This window comes from Ochotona curzoniae, unplaced genomic scaffold (genome assembly GCF_017591425.1).
Source record: "Ochotona curzoniae isolate NIBS_2020 unplaced genomic scaffold, NIBS_Ocur_1.0 contig_1274, whole genome shotgun sequence".
Lineage (NCBI taxonomy): Eukaryota > Metazoa > Chordata > Mammalia > Lagomorpha > Ochotonidae > Ochotona > Ochotona curzoniae.
In genome coordinates, this window is record NW_024465023.1 from 28,670,574 (window position 1) to 28,678,410 (window position 7,837).

Sequence of the window (7,837 nt, forward strand, 5' to 3'; positions counted from 1 at the left end):
TGAGACAACCACTGTTAATATTTTATACAGAAATTAATTTTAATTGGATATAATCAGAATAAACAGAATTGAAAGTGAAGGAACTAAACCAGTAATATAAGTGATTCTTTAAAGTAATAATAAAAATTGGGAACAATGGGAAGACAGGTACATTTATAGTTGTAAGTTTATGGTTTTAGAAAGTAAAAAAGTTAACTATCCTGGACCAAGCATGGTAGCTCAATAGACTAATTTCCACATGCTGGCACCAAAATCCCATATGGGTGCCAGTTTATTTTCCGGCTGCTCCACTCCCAGTCCGGCTCCCTGCTTATGGCCTGGAAAAGCAGTGGAGGAACGGCCAAGTTCTTGGGCCCCTGCATGCAAGTAGGGCACAGAGAAAAAGCTCCTGGCTTCTGCATTAGGATCAGCTCTCTTCAGCTCAGTTCTGGCTAGCTGCTGCAGTTTTTTGGGAAGTGACCCAGAGAATAGAGGACCTCTGTCTCTGTGTCTTTCCCTCTCTCTCTTTAAAATCTGCCTTTCAAATAAAAATAAATATTTTTTAAAAGTTAACTATCCCTTAAAAAGAAAATGACAGCAAAAGTACTGGGATAATACTGCAACAAATAATCAATGGGTTTTTTTTTTATGAACTATTTCATCAAAACCTATTTTTCAGATGATATTTTTCAGAGATGATTTTGGGGCAGAAGTGGTTAACAGGCAAAATGCACTAAAATGACTAACAACTTGCAGAGATAATTAAACACACTGCGCATAAATAACTGGAGCTGTAATTTGCTACAACCTCAAAAAGATTAATCAAGAATTCAAAGAATCAGTTGACCCTCTCAATTATTTTATCAGTATGTTATTATCTGATCAGCATGTCATTATCCCCATTTGTTCTAAAACATTCTACATCTTGGTGTGCTTCATATTTAAACCTTGTGTTTTTTTTGTAAAGTTATCTGTTTTCCTGTTGCCATTCTGTTTCTTAATTAGAGTCATATTGCTTCATCTAATTAGCAATGAGTAATAGGTGTATAACCAGGTTTCTAATCATGTAATTGCTATTACTATAATTTGTAAATTGTATCATCATTCCTCTTAAAGAGGTACATTACCTACCTGCTTCATCACTGCACTCAAGTAGTGATGCAGACACTCTGTAGATCCTCAAATTTATAAGTTTATGCTATGTTCTCCCTCCACCTCACTTATATATGTTAGAACATTAGACTTAGCAGGTGGAAATAGGATTGGGAAACCTCAGGCAAGCCAGTCACCTCTGTTATTCTCAATTACTGCCTTAAATGTAATGAGAGTATTGGTCTAGAATATTCTATGTTAAACCTTGTTTTACTGATATTATTGTTGTTTGTGCAACAAATTTTTTTACAGGTGTACAATGCTGTATAAAAAATATAGTACACAACACAGTAAGTTAAAATGGAGCTAAATATTAAGTGGGAGATGTAAATCATGGAACACTGTCTCCTTCGTTGTCTCCTTTATTCCTGTATTACTTATACATTCATTTGTACAATTTTTATAGAGCAGATATTATGTATTAAAAATTCTTCTACATACTAGAGGTACATTATGGACAAAAGCAGGTATAAGTTTCTGCCCTAATCTGGCTTGCATTCTACTAGGAGAAATAGAAAACAAGCAAAGATAATAAGCATTTAATTTATTAGATATTAGATCGTTGTAAGATTTTTGGAAAAGAATAATGTAAAGAAAGAAGGAAGGATGTAATTTGTATGTGTATCTGTGTATAGGAGGAATGGATTGTATCCTTAGATAAGGTATCAGGAAAGGCTACAATATGGAAACAACATTTTAATAAAAACAGAAGGATATGAAGGATCTATGAGCAGGGTACTAAATGTTGGAGTGTGGTGGAGGCATGAGTATGTCCTGGTGTTGTTAAGAAACAGCTTGAGGCTAGTAGGACTGAGCTTAAATAGGCAAAGGAAGGAGTATGAAGGGATGAAATCAGAAAGGTGACTTGGGAACAGATCATGGAAGGCATTGTAGGTACCATAAGGGCTTTGATTTTTACTCTTAAGTAGATGGGAAATAATTGAAGGATTTGGTTTTGATTTCAACAAAATCATTTTCATTGCATTGTGAAAGATTCACTATTAAGAGGCATGACAGAATGAGAGAGATCAGTTGGCATATTTTCTTTTTTTTTTTAAAGATTTATTTTTATTGTTTTTTTTATTGGAAAGGCGGATATACAGAGAGGAGAGACAGAGAGGAAGATCTTCCGTCCGATGATTCACTCCCCAAGTGAGCGCAACGGCCGATACTATGCCGGTCCGAAGCCAGGAGCCTCTTCCGGGTCTCCCATGCGGGCGCAGGGTCCCAAAGCTTTTCCAGGGCTCCCACGCGGGTGCAGGGTCCCAAAGCTTTTGGGCCTGCTTTCCCAGGCCACAGGCGGGGAGCTGGAAGGGAAGCGGGGCTGCCGGGATAGAACAGGCGCTCATATGGGATCCCAGGTGTACAAGGCGAGGACCTTAACCACTGTGCCACCGTGCTGGGCCCGGCATATTTTCTTTAAATTCATGTGAATTTATGTGGCTTAGACCAGAGTGGTTTCAATGGGAAGGATAGGAAATTACTGAATCTGTATATAAGTATTGAGGCCTAATCAAATGGATTTTCTAATGGATTGGATGTACATGTATCTGTGTGCATGCAATTGTTGAAGAGGCTTGATTTGTAACATTTATTAATTTCCACTACAGTTAGTTCAAACTACCAAAATAAGGGCACTGAACACAGAGAAGTACAAAATTGGCTCTTATATGCTAGTTTGAACTGGCTCCAGGACACCCCTAACTATATCAGAAAAACAGGAGTGATGTATCATTCCTTAGATTTTTGTCCTTAGTAACTGGAGGATGGTGTGATTATCAATTAAAATGAGGAAGACAATGAATGGAGCAAGTTGGTTGCGGGGAAGATTGACTACCAAGAGATCAGCCTTAGACAGTCTCGTTTAAGATATCTCTTAGATATCCACATTCAAATATGATATCTGTAATATAACATGTGATTCTGAAGTTCAAAGAAGATATTTGAGATGTAAATCTTAATATACAAGCCAAGAGTATATGTGTGGTTTTTAAAACCATGAAGCTTGATGAAACACCAAAATAGAGAAGAAACAAAGACATAATGCTGTGAATAAAAACTTTTCTACCAGTGTTAGAAAATTTTCTGAGCATGGCACATTTCAGGTTAAAAAACATGAAAAGATTTTTAGATCTGAGCAGGAACAAATGATGCCTAGATTACACAGAGAATCTTTATGTGCTCTGCTTGGACAATAAACAAATCAATTGTTTTGATCAAGCATTTGGTCTCTACCCAAAGTTCTAAATATTCATCATCAAGTAAAATATAACAACAAATTTCTTCATGCATTTTTAACCAAATTGTTCATATACCTAGAAACTCTATTAAAACAAATACTTGCTTGGAGTCCCATACAATCCAGTAAAGACTCTTTGTTACCGTCATTTGTCCTCTCTCAGCCCCTTACATTGGGCATATTGTCTGCCCAGACCCTATACCTGCCAATGTGAATATACTTAAAAAATTATTTTTGATGGTTCATCTCAACTTGGTAAACATTGTTACTCACAATGTAAATTTTATGGTTTTAGAAGTATTCAGTTTTCTTGGTGATTGTAAGATAGGAATATCAAGCTACTTCTCTGTGACTTTGAGTTTATATTCTGTTAAAGCAGCCCTAACTCCTGCAAAGATCTTATCTCAATTGGTCTCTAATTATATTAAACTTTTCAAAGTCAAAGCACATGTACTAAATGACTATATATGTTACACAAATCCTCTTTAGAAAACTAGTTAGTGGAATGCAATATATGATAATTTTAGAAAACCTTTTAAATAGATATGTTAATCATAGTCTAAGAATGGAAACAACCTTTAACTAACGATAGGTTATATGGTTAAGCTTGATGTATTTGCCTGACAGAATATTATGCAAATGCTTTATAAATTGTATCAGCAAATTCTTTTATATTCCTGCCATAAAAAGATGGAAAGTTATTCTTTTCCCCTTGAATATGAGCCTATGTCAAAGACTTGTTTCTTTTTTTTTTTAAAGATTAATTTTATTTAGAAGGCAGTTACAAAGTGAAGGAGAGGCACATACACAGAGAAAAAGAGGGAGAGATAGAGATAGTGAGAGAGGAGCCCAGCACGGTGGCCTAGAGGCTAAAGTCCTCGCCTTGAACGTGCCAGGATACCATATGAGTACCAGTTCTAATCCTGACAGCCCCACTTCCCATCCAACCCTGCCTGTGGCCCGGGAAAGCAGCTGAGGACAGCCCAAAGCCTTGGGACCCTGCACCCATATGGGACACCCGGAAGAGGCTCCTGGCTTCGGATTGGCTCAGCTCTGGCCGTTGCAGCTGCTTGGGGAGTGAATCATCGGACGGAACATCTTCCTCTCTGTCTCTCCTCTCTGTATATCTGACTTGTCAATAAAAATAAATAAATCTTTTTTTTAAAAAAGATAGTGAGAGAGGTACAGAGAGAGAGAGAGATTCTATCCATTGCTTCACTCCTCAAATAGCTCCAGTGACCAGAGCTAGATTGGTTTAAGGCTAGGAACCTGGAGCTTCCTCTTAGTCTCCCATGTGTGTACAGGAGCCAAAGCACTTTAATGGGACATTAGAAGAAAGCTGGGATTGGAAGTGGAGGGAACGTGAACCAGTACCCATATGGGATGCTGGCACTGTAGGTGGAAGCTTAGCTTTCTATGCCATGGTGCTGGCCCCAGACGACTTGTTTACAGTGAATAAAAAGTATGGTTGTGTGACTTCTGAAGCTAAATCGTAGAAGACAGTATGGATTCCAACCGGCTTCCTTTTGCAGGAAGCCTAACTTTGAAATCTAGTTATCACATGTTGAGGAAGTCCAAGCAACATTTAATGATCACATGTGACATTTCTGCTGACAGCCCAAATTTAGGACCCAGCCAACAGCCAGCATCAACAGAGACACATGTGAGTGAACAAGCCATCAGATGATTCTAGCCCTAGCCTTTGAAACACTCCCATTAGTGCTGAAAGGAGCACAGTCAAGGTGTCCCTGACAAGCCCTTCCAAAATTGCAGATTTTTAAGCCAAATTAGTCCTCTTGTTTTAAGCCACTAAATTTTGGTGTTATTTGCCATGAAGCAATAAGTAATTGGAATAGCAGGAGAGTGGTGGGCCGGAGAGCCGTCTGCCTGGCTCTGCTTTTGCTGACGCTGCGATTGCGGGAAGGCATGTCCAAGGAGAAGCCCAAGAAGGGAGTGAAGACCAAAAATGACCACATCAACCTGAAAGTGGCCAGCCAGGACAGCTCTGAAATCCTGTTCAAGATCAAGAGGCACAACTCACTGAGCAAGCAGATCAAGTGAGAGGCAGGGCTTGTCAATGAGGCAGATTAGATTCAGGCTCAATGGGCAACCAATTAACGAGGCAGACACACCTGCACAGCTGGAGCTGGACAATGAGGACAGCATCAATGTCATCCAGCAGCAGACAGGGGGCATGACCAGCTGCTCGCTAGGGTGTGGCATGGAGAGAGATGCCCTGCTTGGCATCCTCATGTTTGGTGTGGAATAGTGAGCACAAGACCATGCCAGGCACAAGAGTCTGCAGAAACTTAAGGATGCACATGAAAGTGAGTTCCTCTCTGACTCACTATCTGCAAGGATGAATTCACAACTCCAATTGGGCCAATCAGCATTGTTAAATTTATTTAGGTAAAATGAGTTTAGGGGGATTAATTTTTTCTTTTGTTTTTGTTTGTCCCTTACTTTACTCCCTGAATCTGTGTGGGTTCTCCTCTGAGGATGGGCGTTGGCTCCCCAGTGCTGGGCTCCCTTTGTTCCAATACAGAACTTGCATTTGGGGTGGAAGTTGTATCTTCCTTATGACTTGTTATAGGCACAGATTCTTGAAGCACTAAATATTAAAAGTTAAGCTTTGTCAAGTGTGTCAAAATGGAAGGTAAAATCTGTAATGCTTCTTCTAAGGGTAATTAGGACTAGCCAAATCCTTCAGTAAAACAGTTCAGTGTTCTCCATCCCTGGAGCCCAACCCTTGGGTCCAAGGACCAGCACCCCCACCCCACTCTGTCCCCAATGATTTGTACATGGGCAAAGTCTGGCACATCAGCAATCTGCTTTTTCCCTGTTATGAACATGGAAGAAAGTAAATATCACCTATCTTCTTTGGTAATGGCATGGGCTCAGATTTCTTCCAATATTTGCTTCTGATAGCAATTATGGTCTCTATATTAAAAAGTACAGTTAAGTACTGCTGAATTTACAGTTTTGTCATTGTATAAACAGCCCCTTCTGAGAGTGTTTACAAGGGAAATCCATGGGACAATGACTTCACGTTTTATGAATCTGTGCTATGCTACTTTCCAAATATGTACCGAATTTACACATTGGTAGGTGATGTCCATTGTGTGAATGTATTTTGGGATTTAAACAAATTATAATCTCTGTAGTTGTGTCTCTTGTCCTTCTAGAAGGGCCCACTGGTGCTGGATGAATTTGTCTGCCTTTTTTTATAGTCAACCAAAAGAGCCCACATCTCTGGCTTGCTTGAAATCTTGTTGAAGATGTTCTCATTTCCTTTGTTTTGGTGTTGGAGCTAGGTGGGATGTTTTGGCTCTGGTGTGTTTATTTAGCAATTTGTACATAATCTGTTGCCCTTTCTACTGTAAACAGTAAATGTAGCTTGGTATCCTGAAAAAAAATTTACTGGAATAGACTATGCATAAACAGAGAACATAAGGCTTGGTTATATCAGGTAAAAGTTTCAGGAATCAATATGTAATTAAAAATGATTCTTTGCATGGTCTGAAGACCAAAAGAACATACCTAAAATGCTAGCAGAATTTGTGTTAGTGGGATGATGTCTAGTGCTACTTCTCCTACCCCAAATTTTCCAAATTTGCCCATAAGTATATGGGAAAAAGAACTGCTGAATTAATGTGCTGCCTTTTCTGAGTATTTATTATATAAGGAGCTGTTAAAACAGTCCAGTGGATTGACTCAGTCTTTCATTGTGTGTTAAAATATTCCTGGCAGATTTTATTGTTGATCAACAAAGCATACACAGAATTTAAGGCACACATGATTGAAATGTATTCATTTATCATAAATTAAACATCTTAATTAGAAACAGATATCTAATGCAGACATCTCCCATCTGCTGTTGGTAATGTTGACATTAAAAATGTCAGTACAGTGAAACTCATTAGTTGCATATTCTGGGGACCAAAAAGCCATTAACTTCCATTTCAAAGAGTTCAAATAGTCCTTGCATTCTGATTGCAGGACAAGAGGATTCTGCTCACATTTAGAGAGGACATTCAAATTATCTAAGAAATGGTAATAAACAACCAGAATTTACTTTCATAAGCTCACTCACCTCTTCTCATCAACAAATCCGAAAGCATGCTCATTTTAACAACTGACAAACTTTGAAGCAAGGAACAAATTCAAATTCTTTTGAATAAGACCTCTGTGTTACAAAATATGTGAACCCTACATATGCTTACCAACAATTTTCAGCAATAATTACAAAGCCTAATCCATCCCTGCTTCAGATCATATTTAATCAAAATGTGGTCGCAGAACCACCAGTGCAAAATTTCAGCTCCGCTCCGTATGCACCGAACCAGGACCTCTGCAGGGGATCAGGTAGCTGCAGGTTTACTAGCATTACACCTAATTCTAAATACTGATATCTGAGGAACAATGGTCTGTATTACCTCCCAACAAAAACATATCCATAAATTTTGG

The 7,837-nt window shown here is 38.6% G+C and overlaps 1 pseudogene; it reads left to right on the forward strand.

Annotated features, from left to right (window-relative positions):
• Positions 1 to 5,296: 5,296 nt before the first annotated feature.
• LOC121171607 lies at positions 5,297 to 5,639 on the forward strand (annotated as a pseudogene).
• Positions 5,640 to 7,837: the final 2,198 nt, after the last annotated feature.